Here is a 16,473-nt window from a genome sequence, read left to right on the forward strand (position 1 = left end):
TTTCTTTAGATTTGTTGTTTTCTCCTAACTTCTTGAATGCTTAATTTATTTATCTGAATGCTTAATTTATTTATTTTTATTATTTCTTGCTTAGTAGCTATTTAAGATTATGCCTTTTCTTTATATATATATATATATTTAAATTTATTTTATTTTATTTTATTTATTTTTGGCTGCGTCGGGTCTCCGTTGCTGTGTGCGGGCTTTTCTCTAGTTGCGGCGAGCAGGAGCTACTCTTTGTTGTGGTGCGCGGGCTTCTCATTGTGGTGGCTTCTCTTGTTGTGGAGCACAGGCTTTAGGCACGTGGGCTTCAGTAGTTGCAGCACGTGAGCTCAATAGTTGTGGCTCACGGGCTCTAGAGCACAGGCTCGGTAGTTGTGGCGCACGGGCTTTGTTGCTCCGCGGCATGTGGGATCTTCCTGGACCAGGGCTTGAACCTGTGTCCCCTGCATTGGCAGGCGGATTCTTAACTACTGCACCACCAGGGAAGCCCACACCTTTTCTTTCAAGTGCAGACTTTTTCTGGATCCACTAGGATTGCTATATAAATTCCTGATTATCACTCCATTAAAATATTCTGAAGTTAGTTTATTTTTTAGGCAGATACTTTTCAAAGTTTAATTGAAGACTCTCTGAACTTCCAAGTAGATGTTTTGCTTGCTTTGGCATATTTCTGGTTCTATTATATCGTACTTAGAGAACGTGGTCAGTATTATTTCTACATTCTGAAGTTTCTCACTGTTTTTATTGTGCCCTGTATATGGTCAATTTAGTGATTGTTCTATGGCCCCTGGGAAAGAAGATACATATTCTGTTCACAGAGTATGGAGTTTGACAGATATCTAGCAGCTTAATTTAATAAGTTATATTTCAGGACAAATCTCTAATTCTGGTCTCTGTTCAGGGCAGCTGGCAGCTGTGCACAGAAGTTACAGCTGTTGGCACGGTTGTGAGCACCAGGGCTGAAAAAGCCAATATTCCTTTCTAACTCAGTCCAGTGTCCCTGTGGCTCAGGGACTTGCTAACATCCAGAGCTCAGTAGCAGACCAGGAAGCAAACATAAAGGGCCTCTGAGTAGCCAAAGGGAAAACCAGAGCTCCAAGACTCTGATTTAACCAGAGACAAGCCCCCTGGGCCATCGTCCATCACCTCTGCATATACGCTGTATACTGCCTTCTGGTGAACTTGGCTGTTAGGCTTCTTAGCCCGTCGAGAATCAGGAGCAAAAATTTGGCCTGTGTGTGAGCTGAGCATATGGTTGTCCATCCATTAAGTAAAGCAGATCTCAGCCCTCCACGAGCACAGAGTACAGTGCGGCAGTCTGACCACCAGTGTAAGAAGCTCGTGCCCGGGCATCTCCCATTTGCCACTTCACACCTGCTCTCCACTCTTCCTCGGCCTGCTCTGTGCCCCGGGAGGCTGGCATCAGTCTTTGGTCTCAATCCCGTCAAGGGCTTCTGGTTTGGTTGCAGTGGGGAGTGAGGTTGGTGTAGCAGCCCTGCTGTCGGTGGTGCTCTCCACTCAGCCCTGCCTCTGGGTTCCAGTGACAGCTCCCTCCCCTCCCAGCTGCTCAGACCTGGGGTGGTACTTACTCCAGGGTGGAGCTTTCTCTCTGGTTTCCCTCCTCCCAGCCCAAACCTTTGGACAGAGTCCCTTTTATATAAAAGAGTCCCTTTTATATCCTCTCTCAAATTACCCAGTTTGAATGTTCTCTCTGTTTCCTGCTGGACCCTAACTGATTCAGAGCTGATAGGAAACCTAAGAAGAATTCAATCCAACCTCCTCATCTTTTTTTTTTTTTTTTTTTGCGGTACGCGGGCCTCTCACCGTTGTGGCCTCTCCCGTTGCGGAGCACAGGCTCCGGATGCGCAGGCTCAGCGGCCATGGCCTATGGGCCCAGCCGCTCCACGGCATGTGGGATCTTCCTGGACCGGGGCACGAACCCACGTCCCATGCATCGGCAGGTGGACTCTCAACCACCGCACCACCAGGGAAGCCCTGCCTCATCTTTTGATTGGGAGAGTGACATGCTCAAGATCACACAGATAGTCCATGGCTGGCTAGAACCAGAATCCAGGTCTCTGGGATCTTAGTTTACCATTCTCGCCTCTCCAGTATTCTTTCTTTGGATCAAATTTTGTGACATACAGAGGGCTAGGGCTGACTTATAACCATGGAGGAGTATGAACAATAAGTCAAGGATTTACCACCCCCTGCACTGGAATCAGGCCCAGCTAATCTGATCTTTTGATTGAATCATTTTGGAGGAGTGGGAGGGGAGGAGGCATATGTGCTCTGCTTCTCATTTTGATCCAATTTTCTTTCAATAGTCTTTTTTAAAAAATCTTAATTTTCTACTTTTTGTAATAAAAAGGTTTCTATAGTAAAGAAATAAGAAAGGGACAGGAAAAGAGGTTTGAGAAATGCCTTCGGTTAAAAACTGGTGCTTAAAAGAGTAGGCACATCTTCTGCTATTTAGAGAGTGTATCTTTCCATGTGCTACAGTTCTAGAATGTTCTAGATTGTTCTGGAAGAGAGATTTTACTGAGTTATTAGATGAGAAATTGTTCCAAGCTTCCATTATTGATTCTTTGGGGTAGCTTTGTGCAGAGTCCAAAGTAGGAAAGGATTTTAAGAAATGGAATTCAGAGTGGTTTAAAAATCAATCCAGTGTCATTAGGCTCTTTTCGTATTTTAATTAAAGAAAGAAAAACGAAGAAGGGAATTCCTTGTTATAACTGAGGCAACCAAATTGGATAATCATTTGATAACTTTTCAGGATGTCCCCACCCTTTCGAATAGGTTGGCAAGTGAAAAAGGCAAATATACATTCAAATAAGTGCTTTTTTGCTATCAGTTGATATTAAAATGGGATTTTTCTCCTTAGCATGTTAATATGATAGATTATTGATAGGCTAGATTATTAATATGGTTGGTTGACTTTCAAGTGTTGAACCTACCTTGCGTCATTGGAAGAAACCCTTTTTAGTCCTGGCATGTAATTATTGTTATATACTGCTGAATTTTCGTTGTTAATATTTTAAGAATTTTTGTATCTCTATTCATGAAGGAGATCTGTAGTTTTCATTCTCTGAATTGTATTTGTCTGACTTTGGTATAAGGGTAATTTTGGTCTTAGAAAATGAATTGGGAAGTGTTCTGTTTTTTAGGAGAGATTGTATAGAACTGGTGTTAATTCTTATTTGAACAATTCAACATAGTACTGGAAGTCCTAGATCGCCCAAAGGCAAGAAAAGGAAATAACAGGCATACAGACCAGAAAGGAAAAACTAAAACTATACCTATTTGCAGATGACATGATGGTCTACATGGACTGTCCCAAGGAATCTACAAAGAAAAAAAATCTCAGAACTAATAAGTGAGGACATCAAGGTCACAGGATACAAGAGCAACTTAAAAAAATCAACTGTATTTCTGTAAAATAGCAATAAATGCATGAAAAACAAAATTAAAAATACAGTGTCATTTACAATTGCTCCAAAAAAGAGAGATGCTTAGTGTATTAGTCTGGAGAACCAGGAAAGCTGGTGGTATAATTCAGTCCGAATTCAAAGGCCTGAGAACCAGGGGAGCCAATGTCCAAGGGCAGGAGAAGACGGATGTCCAAGCTCAGGCAGAGATCAAATTTGCCTTTCCTCTACCTTTTTGTTCTATTCAGGCCCTCAACAGATTGGATGACACCCGCCAGCACTGGTGAGGGCAGTCTATCTTCTTCACTCAGTCTACTGGTTCAAAATGCTAAGCTCTTCCAGAAACGCTCTCACAGACACAGCCAGAAACAATGTTTCCCCGGCTATCTGGGCATCCCTTAGCCCAGTCAAGTTGACACATCACACTTAGGTATAAGTCTAACAAAATATGTACAGGACTTGTATACTTAAAACAGCAGAAGCTGATGAAAGAAATCAAAGAATATCTAAATATCAATAAATGAAGACATGCTATATTCCTGGGTTGGAAGTTTTAGCATTATTAAGCTGTCACTTCTCCCCAGATTGATATACAGGTTTAACACAATTCCTATCAAAGCTCCAGCAAGACTTTTTGTAGTAGAGACAAGATCATTCTAAAATTTATACAGAAAGACAAAGGATCTAGAATAGCTAAAACAATTCAAAAGAAGAAGGAGGGGGAGGGGGAGGGGGAGAAGAGGAGGATGAAGGGGAAGAGAGTGAGAGGAATCAGTCCACCCAACTTCAAGACATTATATAACTGAGTGATATTGGTGCTGAGATAGTCACATAGACTAGTGGAACAGAAGAATCCAGAAACAGACCCAAACAAGTACAATCAACTGATTTTTGAGAAAGATGTCAAAGCAATTCAATGGACGAAGAATCGTCTTTTCAACAAAGGTGCTGGGGCAATTGTATATCCATAGGCAAAAATATACACCTCAATTGAAACCTCACACTGTGTACAAAAGTTTAACTCAAAATGGATCATAGATAATTGTAAAATATAAACCTATGAAACTTTTAAAAGAAAACATAGGATAAAATAAGGTATAGGGCTTGGTAGAGAGTTCTTACCTATGACAAGAAAAGAATGATCTATTAAAGAAAAAAAAGTCAATAAATTGGACTGCATCAAAATTGAAAATGGCTCTGTCAAGAAAATAAAAGATAAATGCCAGACGGGGAGAAAATATTTGCAAACTACATATCTGACAGATGATTCATATCTAGAATATGTATTTCAAAAAACCTCTCAAAACTCAGTAGTAAAACAACAAACAATACAATTAGAAAATAGACAAAAACCATGAAAAGATAGTTCACTGAAGACGGAGGAGGGCATACGGATGACAAATAAGCACATGAAAAGATGTTTAAAGTCACTAGCCATTAGGGAAATGCAAATTAAAACCTTGATGAGCTATCACAACACATCCATTAGAAGAGGTAAAAGAAAAAAGAGGAACGATACCAAATGCCCGCAAGGATGTGGAGAAACTGGATCTTTCATACATTGCTGGTGGGAACGCACAATGTTACAGCTACTCCGGAAAAGAATTTGCCGGTTTCTCACAAAACTATACATGTGCTCACCCGACAACCCAGAAACCACACTCCTGGACACTTAACCCCAGAAATGAAAACGTATGTCCACATAAACTGTACAGAGATGCTTATGGTAGCTTTATTGCAATAGCCAAAAACAGGAAACACGTGGAACGTTCTTCAATAGGTGAATAACTAGCTGTGATAAATTCGTACCATGGAGTACTACTCAGAAAGAAAAGCAATAAACTATGGATGTAGCCAACAACCCAAATGAACTTCAAGGACACTATGCTGAATGGAAAAAGCCAATCTCAAAAGTCGCATGCTATATGATTTCATTATATAATGCTCTCAAAGTAACAAAACTATAGAGATAGGAATCAGATTAGTGTTTGCCTTGTTTTATGAATAAGAGGTAGCAGGAGAGAAGTCTTTGTGGTGGTGAAATAGTTCTATGTCTTGATTATAGTGGTGGTGACACAAATCTACATGTGCTAAAATGGCACAGAACTATACACACACTATACCAATGTCAATTTCCTGGTTTTGATATCGTAAGATAGTTATGCAAGATATAACCATTGGGGGAAACTGGGTGAAGGCTATACCAACCTCTTCATACTATTAATATTTTTCAACTTCCTGTGAGTCTATAATTATTTTGAAATAAAAAATGTAAAATATTTACGTACAAGAGAAAAACAGTCTCTGACCCACCATAAATGTTTCTAAGTCTGTTGTTTATGCCTTCAGGGCCTTGGCTTTAAAAAATTGATTCAAATTTTATTTTATAAATTCAAATTTATAACATTTTCTTATTACGGATTACAGATACAGAGGTTACATTGCTTCTCTCTAGTGTGTTAAAATTTGTTGTGTAACATATTACAAGTTGCATGATACTTTTTTACTATAGGTTTTTCAAAGCTGTTATTTCTGTTTAATGATATAATGAATGTACACAGTTTAAAAAGTTAGTAGTATCCCACCTCTCTCCATGTCCTTAGTTCCATTCCCCCGAGGCAACTACCCTCAAATCCTCTGACTTCTTTCCCCTACATTTACCATGTCTCTAAATAATACGTTTACATGGATATTATCTCATTTATCAGTTATAGACATTGGTTCATGTTTTGTTGTGGTAGATGTGTACTGAGCTCTCCTACAACCCTCCCATTGTTTGTCCTGGAGTTAACAATTGCCTTGTTTTTCATTTGCCTGCTTTTCTCCCTACCAATGTCTACAGGTTTCTCATACGCTCTCTCTCCTGGTTGCTCTTTAGGACAACTGGATACAGTTTCCTGGGACTTCTCCTTATTGCTCTTCTGGATTGAATCCCTTGCTTTCTGGATCCTGTGTGTTCCTCTTTCTTGTTTTACATTTGCTACCTAAACAAAAGGTGTGTGGGAGGTATAACATGTGAGGTATTGGGTGTCTCAAAGTGTCTTTAATCTGCTATCCCTCGACTGATCGTTTGGCTGGGAATAGACTTTTAGATTGAAAATGATTTTCTTGCAAAATCTTGAAGGTCCTGAGAGGGATGAAAGGAGATCTTGTGTGTAAAGCTCTTTGCCAATGCAGTCATATAGAAATGTGTGACAGTCTTCTTTACTATATTGGTATCCTTCCTGTGGTCCACACCACATTCTACTGGGCGTATTTGAATACTTGTTTCATTTTCTCTCGTAAGCTGAAAAACGTGAAGGTATAAGCCCTTGAGAGTCAGAAGGACTCAGCCATCTCTTTGTTGCTGTATGAATTTGTATCCCCACGGTCATATGCAAGAACCATCCCGCTATTTTACTTTTGTAAATCAAATTAAATATGGCTGTGAGCTCCCAGTCACCATGGTTGAGTCATTGCCTGGAGCACCCCCTCCTTAGGGTGAGCAAGGACGGTTTACACAAACCAGAAACTTCAGCAAAGCTTGTGTTCTTCAGTCCCATATGGTCACTGTTGGAGTCTCAAGTTCAAGTCCAAATGTTTCATTCCAAGGAAGGGTGGCTCCTCTTCCTTCAGGCCGAGCCAGGCTCTGAGATCTTTTGCAATAGTTCACGAGGTCTTCAGAGCTTGGGTTTCAGTCCCTGGCACGCATGGGCCACCCTGTAAAGGGTCTCGCCCCCTCCTGGGGATCTGCGTGGAGGTGGGCGCATGTTGCCATGTCATTGGTGTGCTGTGGAAGGCTTGTACTGGCTTGTGAGAGCCGACTGTTTGCTCCCCTCTTCCCAGCTTCCTATGCAGTGACATGAAGCTGGTGGCCTGACGTCAGTCATGGTGGAAATATTTACACCACAGAAATCGGTCAACAGTGCAAATCAAGACCCATCCCCACTGCCCTAAGGCCGGTCGTTAGCTTCACCAGCATAGCACTACCCCTCCCAACACCACTTGGCTCCCTATCTCAGGGAGACCTGGGTCTCTCAGAGGGTTGAGCCTCTTCCTGTCCATCCCAGACCCCCTGCCCATGCCAGACAAGCCAGCTCTTTGTGCCCAGAGCCTAGTCTTGACAAATTAAAAGCCTCTCTTCGTTCCCCTGGGGCAGACCTCATGGAGAGCTCTGCGGGCTCTCTTGAGAGAAGAAAGGGGAGATTCCTCTCATTTTGTTTTCTGCAGCTTCCTCTTTCAGATGAGTCTGCAATCTCATAAAACACCACCAATTTGCTCATTTTAAAAATCCTGCCACATTCGAAGTCCTCCCCACAGTGCCTGGCACTGTGCTCTGATCCGAGCAGAGTGAATGGATAGTGGATGGAGGGAAGCTCAACCTTCATCGCTCATGGTCAGCTGGGCAATGCTCTTGACACCTCCCCACCCCCGCAGTGCACACTCCCCCTGGGTCCTAGGCACCCCCCTTGCTGCAGCTCTGCCCTGACCTCTTGGCTTCTGTAGCTCTTTATGTAAGCAAGTACTAAATGTTCCATCTGGGAGGCTGGCTCCAAGGAATTTCTCATTTTCAGATATTTATGCTTTAAACCGAAGACCAAATATTGCTGGTTCCTGTCTCCTGTCTCTTCACGGCATCATTAGTAGTTTTCAAGAGCTGCATTCTGTAAGTGAATCTGCCAGCTTGTCACTGGTGAGTTCTAAGTTACCAGTGACACTTGAAGCAATGCCCAGAATAACTTCAGCCAGCCAGCAATGCATAACCAGGGAGACAGAAGCTCAGACACATGAATTTATGGAGAACAGTGGGGATCTCATCTATAAAACCCCAGTAATAGCTGGTATCCTTCTCCAAGGAGATAAGAAAACTATTGTTGCTTCCAACTACCTTCTCAGCACTCCTGTGATGGAGGAGTGCTTTCATGTTGCATGGGTACCCTGAGATGGAGGACATTATTAAAACTTAAAGAAAATTAAGTAATATATAAATGAGAGTCGCTTAAGTGAATATTTACAAAGGGAAGTAGTGAATCATTTATTCATCCGTTCATTTATTCAGCAGGCTTCCATGAGCACCTATGTGCCAGGCTTTTTACCAAGATGGAGACTGATACAACAGTTAATGAAACAGGACTCCACTATCAAAGAGCCCTTATTCTGGTAGAAGAAGCAGTTAAGCAAATTATTTCAGTGTTATATGTGCAAGGCCGCCATGTACGGTTGTTCAGGTGCTTCACTGCACAAACGTGCTCAGCTGAAGGGGCAAGTAGGACCTGAAATCTAGTCCTCGGTCTGCTTGCTGGGCCTTTGTCCTCGTGAGGAGCTGGGTCTGACTGAAGAAGGGGTACATTTTTCTAGTGGTGAAAAACATATATAGGTAAGCCCTGGTCTGGCCACAGGACCCTAGCCCCACATTTTTATAGCATTATCTTCTGTAAACCATTCCAGATGCTAATCGTAACTAGATGTCCTGATAATCAACAGCAACCACCTGATCTGGGTTCTAGATTTTACTCTGTCTATATTTCACCCTGTCCCTGTGCTTCTTCCCCTCCCTGGACCTCAGTCTCCTCTCTGCAGTGTAGGGGTGGACAGGATGGGTGTAAAGACCCTTCTTGCATCAGCAGTCTAGTTGAGTACCGTTCCTTGCAGAGCACCTGCCAGGCGATGGTTCCTGCCTTTACACCTGGGGGCTGGATATAGGCAGAGAGAAATGTCAGTAAAGGCAGGGTATTCTAAAGGGGGACCTCTGCTAACACGAGTCTGGGACTTGAAACAAGACAGAAGGGCTGCCTGAGCTCCAGGGTCCAAAGGGTGGACTAGCTCATGCCCCGATGCTGGAGGCCATCCTGGTGGCAGGGCGACTGGAAGTGTAGGCCAGTTAGAGGGCTTGAGGGGTGGTGACTGGCAGAAGGAGATCAGCAGGTGGTCTGGGGCAGACTCCAGCTTGGGGGTTCCAGAGGCTTCCTGATTTTTTCAGCAGGGCAAAGGTCAGACTAAGAAGTCGGCATCAAAGCAGGGACTGGGTCAGCACGGACACAGGGGCCCTGGGGACATTCAGCCCAGCGTTCCCTGAGTCTGTCTAACAACGATGCGTCTCACAGCGGTCGGGTACCAGCTGCGCCTGCCAGGACCCAAAGAGGCCAAGGACAGAAGGGAGGGATGGGAAATGCCCATGACTGAGGCAGAGAGAGAGTGGTGTTGCGAGCAGAACTTGGGGCAGGGACAGCCAGACACCTGAGCTCAAACCCCAGCCCTAGCACTCTGCAGTTGGGTGACTTTTTGGACAAATTAGTATTTTTAAAAAATATTTATTTATTTTGGCTGCGCTGGGTCTTAGTTGTGGCACGCAGGATCTTTAGTTGCAGCATGTGGGGGTCTAGTTCCCTGACCGGGGGTCAAATCTGGGCCCCCTGTGTTGGGAGCGCAGAGTCTTACCCACTGGACCACCAGAGAAGTCCCTGGACAAATTATTAACCCTCTCTGAAGCTTCGGTTTCCTCATCCATAGAATGAACACGACAGTCTTGGCTTTGCAGGGTGGCTGTGAACACGAGCGGTGTTGGACACGGAGACCTAGCACAGGGCCTGGCTCGGAGTAGATTTGTCTTAAATGACGGCTTCTATTCATCTGAGCAAAATTATGCCGGAGCGCAGTACAGGCATGACTAGCAAACAGCTTTCTGCCCGGCAAAAGGGAACATTCCACCTGTCCCCCAGTCTATTAACACGCCTCCCTCTGCCGCACACCTGGATGAAGGGACACAACGTCTAGCTTCTGTGACTCCTTCCTTTACTAGAAAGAATTCTAAGCGAGCCCATCACCAAGTTTGTCTTCTAAAGACTGTGACGAGCTGTATCCAGGGTAGCTGGAGATGGGATTTCTATTTTGGTTGTCAACAGTATCAAATAGATACTTGGAGCAGGCTGTCAAATCAGAATTGGACAGAGAGGACAGGAGATTCGTACAGAGGCAGGGATCTCGTAGCTTTGTGGGGGCACATTCAGAACACCGCTGTGCACCAGCACGTCCGGGGGTCGACAAAACCGACACTCTGGGACTTTCCGAAAGAGAGTGCCTTTAATGACAAGAGAGAACACGTGGCTGTCACAGTGATCAGAACCTTGGGAGGAGTGAAGCCCAGTCCCGCACCCTGTACCATGTAGAAAGCCTCTCTCATTTGATTCTCCTGCCAACCCCGTGGGGGAGATGTTGCCCCCATTCTGTAGACGGAGAAACTGAGGCTCAGAGAGGATGATAACAGACAAGTCAGGGCAGTACAGTGAGGAAGGGGATGACACCAGGACCCGAACCCAGGAACCTGCTGCTAATGGTGGGATCGTTTCTACAGAGGCACATTGTGAAGCCCTGGGGTCTGCGTCTTGCAAAGTTTCAGCTGTGGGGGAACAAAGCTAACGAGGCAGGTCTGGGTTTGTCCCCTCTGTTTTTGTTTCTATTTGTTATATTTTCTATTTTTTGACCCAGTATGGGAACATTAAACCCCCATGTGCTGGTACCTACTGAAGACTCTGCACAGCCTTCCCTGCACCCCCCAGAGGGGCTGAGACACCTCACTATACTCTCAGAGGCCCCTGTGGTGTCCTTGCGCAGCCCGCACCACGGGTGGAGTGACTTCACGCTTTGTGGAGTGATGAGTGTAACGCCTTCCTCACTGGACTTTAAGCTCCCTGAAGGCAATCCATGTCTCTCTGATTTACCCCAGTGCTTAGAGTGATGGCTGGCACATAGAGGTCGCTGAGCCAAAGACGACAGCTTCCATTTGGAAGAGGAATGGAATTTGGTCCAGAGGAGATGGGTGGCAGCCACTCCAGATGGAGAGGCGAGCCTGGGTGGGAGAAAGGTCCGGGCTGAGTGTTCACCCTATCCACACCCTCTCAGTATGGAAAGCACAGGACCTTACACAGAGTAGGTAGCATATAATGATTGATGGAAGGAAGGAGGGAAGAAAGGAAGGAAGGAAAGTCACAGCAAACTCTGTTCAGGGTTCTCTGTTCCAATTAGCTTCTTTGCATGGCTGGTGTGGGTGTTATCGGCTCAAGCATACATGGTTTGAGGGGCAAGAATGCAGAGAACGTACAAGGGGCCCCCAGGCATTATGTATTATTTATTTATTTTTAACTCATTTATTTATTTTTGGCCGCGTTGTGTCTTGGTTGCTGTGTGTGGGCTTTCTCTAGTTGCAGGGAGTGGAGGCTACTCTTTGTTGTGGTGTGCGGGCTTCTCATTGCAGTGGCTTCTCTTGTTGTGGAGCACGGGCTCTAGGTGCGCGGGCTTCAGTAGTTATGGCACGTGCGCTCAGTAGTTGTGGCTCGCAGGCTCTAGAGCGCAGGGTCCGTAGTTGTGGCTCACAGGCTTAGTTGCTCTGCGGCATGTGGGATCTTCCCAGACCAGGGCTCGAATCTGTGTCCCCTGCATTGTCAGGCAGATTCTTAACCACTGCGCCACCAGGGAAACCCCCATGTATTATTTATAAATATTCCGTTATCCTAATTAGGAGAACTCCTGGGCTCGGGGCCTGGGTCACTTGGGATCCCAGGGGTCAAAGATTGGACGCTGGCTTAGGGGTGGGGTGGGAGGAACTGGGAGACTGGGATTGACATATACATGATTGATACTATATAGAATAGACAACTGATGGGAACATACTGTATCACACAGGGAACTCTACCTAATGCACTGTGGTGACCTAAAAGTGAGGGAAGTCCAAAAGGGAGGGGATATCTGTACCTGTACGGCTGATTCATTTTGTTGTGCAGTGGAGGCTAACACGACATTGTAAAGCAACCATACTCCAATAAAAAATAATTTAGAAAAAAGATTGGACACTGGCTTAGACTGACGGGAATGGTGATTGCATATCTAAGCTCACCCCGTGGGGATCCGAGCTATTTGAGACTCCCTTGCCTCCAATCTGAACTGGGCCAGTGCCTGGGGCATGGCTTGGCTGAATCTGCAGAAGGGGATATGGAGTGATTACACTGACATGAGGCTTCTTGAATATACCCTGTTAGGGCAGGATGCCTTAAAGTGTGAGCAGCCAGGGAATCAGACTCTTACTGATGGTAAGGAGAATGATGAAGTGGATCAGTGCTATCAAATGTGTGACCTAGAGTAAATGGTAGGTTTTTCTCCAATTCCTTTCCTGTCACAGGACCTTTGCACATGCTCTTCCCATCTCTGCCCCCCCCCTTTCCTTTTTTCTGATGATTGGCTCCTTTTTTGTCCAACTGGCCTCAGCTTATTTGTCTTTCCTTAGAGGGGCTTTCTGTGACCACTCTATTATAAACAGAAGTCCCCATTTCCCTTATTCTCTTTCTCAGACCCTTATTTGTTGCTTTCATTATATGTATTAGAATTTGTAATCATTTTACTTATTTGTCTGTTTACTTGTATTTTCAAAAATTTATTTTCCCCAGTAGATTGTAAGCTTCATGAGGACAAGACTCATGCTTGTCTTGTCACCATTGCCTTTCCTCCTCCACCCACCCCAGTGCCTGGCAAAAAGTAGATAGCCATCAGTATTGGTACGATGTTTGGTTGATTGAATGAAAGATTATGTAACTGATCAAGATTGCCCTTGAACTTTGGCTTCCAGGAAATTCAGAGCTAAATTTGTAATGCAGCTTTAGTAAATGTCTGGGTCCTTAAGATGAGCATTTCTGTGTGCTTAATTTTGTATCTGACTTCACCTCCCTCAGTGGATCTTTTTTGTATTGACCCATGTAACTGATGCTTATCATTTATGGTAAGAATCACACTTTCCCTCATGATTGAAAGCAAACACGATGTACATTGCAGGCTAGGCAACATTATCTTTGTATAATTTCCAGAAAACAGAACAGTATAAACAAGAGCAATAGCGCTATGGCAAATGGTGTTTTCTCTTCATCGGAACTGTCCTTCAGCAAGAACTCTCAGGTTAGGCCCTGATACCCTAGAGGCTCGGGGCTGGCAGGGGAGCCCTGTGACAAGTGAGGGTTCTGCCACGAGCGGACAAGGGCTATGGCTATTCTGCATAGGACTTTTGTGGATATTAAGAAAAGGTGCCCTTGTGGGTGGATGCAACACTGTGCAAAGGCAAAAAGGTTGGCAAATGGAGAGTTGGCTGTATTTCAATCCCCCACCCCCACCTCAACCCCTTGGTTCAATGTCTTTGTGCAGTAAACAACCTGAACCACTGTACATGGTGGCCCTGAATGGAAAGGTCTTGAAGGCTGTTCCTCTTGCCTTGGTAGTTGGACTGCTTCCTTTAGGGCCTGCCCAGCAGACAGGACTTCCTATAGTCTGTCATTGCTTCTCTCAATCATATTAGAGCCTGCTCAGCCCTTTGGAAAACATGGCTGGGAGGGGACAAAGGGCATAGGCAGAAAGCAACTGTTTTTCAGATGTCTAGTATGCGCCAGCCACTGGGCCAGGTGCTGGGTATATAAAGGTGAGTACAAACTGGTTCCTTCCTCACAGTCTGATGAAAGGAACAGACAAGCAAATAAAACAGGAACAAATTCTCACAATGAAATGAGTGCAAAGATGTGGGAGCAGAGGGGAGCACATGACACTCCCACAGGAGTCATGAACAGCTTCTCACAGAACATACTCTATGACTTGGGCCTTGGAGGGGTTTCCAGGCCAGCGAAGCAAGGGAGAGGCATTCCAGGTAGGGGAAGAGCCAGTGCAAAGGCACAGTGCCCTGAGTCTGCATGACGGGGCTGAGGAACAGAGGCTGCTAAGGATGCAGTAAATGTCCTTCTCCCACCCACCCAACTCACCCATCTCAATGTCACCTTTTCTTTGATACCTTCCTTTGCTTCCCTGAGACTCTTCCCTTACGTTTCTGACGTGCACACGCTCGTGTCTTGTAGCACCTGGCATCTCGTACTGCAGTCATGTACACCCCTGCTCTCTCACTAGAGCCTGAGCTCCCTGGGCGCTGGGGCAACTCCTGCTTATCCTATGTGTCCTCTCTTCTCACACAATGCCAGGCACAGGTCAAGGGTTGGAGAAAGGTTTTGTTAAGTGAATGAATGAACCGTGTGCCTGAAGCAGAGACAGTGTGGTGAAGCGGGTTTGAAAATAAGGCTAAAGAGAAATGCCAGGGCTTGTAGTGCCACGCAAGAGGGTCTGGAAGACAGGCATCAGCAGCCCTCACCCATTTTGGCTGGAGGACGACCTCAGGGTCAGAGTCACACCTGTTCTGCAGTGGGTATTCAATCTGGCAGGCAGATTTTGGCAGCAGGACACACAGGGGGCCTCTGACCCTCTGGATCTACATAGGTGCCTGAGTGCACAGGGGAGGGTCCCAGGGAAGCGCCCCCTGGAGGTGGGAGAAGCCCAGGGCTGCCTCACTAGGGTGTCTTTGAGTCTAGATAACAAACAAACAATACTGCCTTGTATTATCTCGGTTGATAAAACGTCCATAAGTAAGAGAGCTTTCAGGTTAATACGACTCAAAAATATAATCATATTATTGAGGTTCCTCCCATCTCTCTGCCTCAGCCTCCTCCAATCATTGTTGACCCTTATGATTCCAAGACGGCGGCAGCAGCTCCAGGAATCACCCGGGCCCATCAGTGCTCATTGGTAGAGAAGAGCCACGCCTTCTGGGAGTCTCCTTCCCAGGAGCAAAGACTCCTTTCCCAGAACTCCCTGAGCAGACCTCCCCTCACATCTCATTGGCCAGAATTGGCTCACATGCTCACTCCTACACCAATCACTAGCAAGAGACTGGGAGCTCTGTGATTGGCTTAGACTCACCACTCCAGTTTACCGGCCCTGCAGCGGGTGGTGCGGTGGAGCCGTGGATACCCAGTCACAGAGGACAGGGACCCAACTTCCAGACCTTAAGGTGGGGTGTGTGTGTGTGTGTGTGCAAGGTTAAGCAGCGACCCCTCCAGGGGGTTCAGGGAAGGGCATCTTCCAGGAGAACCTTAACTGCATTAGAGGAGCGGGTAGCATCCTAGGATGGTTCCAGAGGGAAGAAAGGCTTCCCCTGCTGGGCTCGAGTGCTACATTAGCCGCTGGCACAGTGAGGTCCTGGCCGTGCTGGAGGCTTGATGACTTAGCAGTCTGGTCATCGAGGGGGCAGGTGTGGCTGAGGCCTGGTCTGTAGGAGGGAGGCTGTGAGGGCGCGGGAAACTGCACGGCCTGTTTCACTCAGCCCACATACCACACACGCGCAAACCCATACACGCACACGGCCTTGCCGTTTACAATCGTAAACTCCTCCTCTTTGCCCGAGCAACGAAGGAAAGGCCTGGTTCTTATTCAGAGAAATACAGAGGAGTTAACTGTATCTTACTACCCTTTTTACATCTTCAACTGGACATCTCAAAATCCCCCAGTGCCCAGCCGCTGGAATAGCTGGGGACTGACTGGGCCCCTGTTTCTCCATGCTGGTCTTTCCAGCAGGGTGGCAGGGCTTTTTACATGACGGCTAGCTTCCAAGAGGACAAAAGAGTAGAAGGTACAAGCTTTTTAAAGTCTGGGTGCAGAAGTTCTGGAGTATCCCTCCCCCGCCCCGCTCCCGGTCAAAGCAAGGCATAAGGCCAGCCCAGAATCAAAGGAGAGGAGAAGTAGACTTCATCTCTTGATGGGAGGAATGGCGCGTGCACACAAGGATGAGATAGATTATTGGTGACCGTCTTGGAAAACAAAAGCTCTTTATACAGAATTGGTGAGCCGGAGAGCAGGGGCTCAAGCCTATGCCTGTATAATGCCAGGTCCACCTCTCCACATCCCTGATCAGATCATGGACTTTTCCAGCTGGGAATGACTCTTGAGATCATGCAGTGGCCCACAGCCCTCAATGTCTTAACCTGGGGTTCCTCAGAAGCACACCCTGAGGCCCAATTTGAGTATCAGTGGCTTATTTGGGAAGAAGCCCTGATAGGTAAGTGGAGGAGTAAGACGGGGAAAGGATGGGAACCATTAAATAAACAGATGACATTGTGGCATCTAGAGCTCAATCTTCCCGGGGGACTTCTGGGAGGTGGTGTGGAGTGCCCTTAAGGGGCAGGAAGCTGGGGTATTCATCCTCCCATTGCCT

General features: G+C 45.9%; 1 long non-coding RNA gene across 4 annotated transcripts in view; it reads left to right on the forward strand.

The window, feature by feature from the left end:
- Positions 1–16,473, forward strand: part of LOC132596810 (uncharacterized) — a 37,202-nt gene that overhangs the window by 8,569 nt on the left and 12,160 nt on the right. The window contains exon 2 of one of the 4 annotated variants that reach the window (XR_009562824.1): positions 6,310–6,426. The exons of the other annotated variants lie outside the window; for them this stretch is intronic. This is a non-coding gene — a long non-coding RNA (uncharacterized lncRNA). The remainder of the gene's footprint in view (positions 1–6,309; positions 6,427–16,473) is intronic. 4 annotated transcript variants of the gene reach the window in all.

This window comes from Globicephala melas, chromosome 2 (genome assembly GCF_963455315.2).
Source record: "Globicephala melas chromosome 2, mGloMel1.2, whole genome shotgun sequence".
Classification (NCBI taxonomy): Eukaryota; Metazoa; Chordata; class Mammalia; order Artiodactyla; family Delphinidae; genus Globicephala; species Globicephala melas.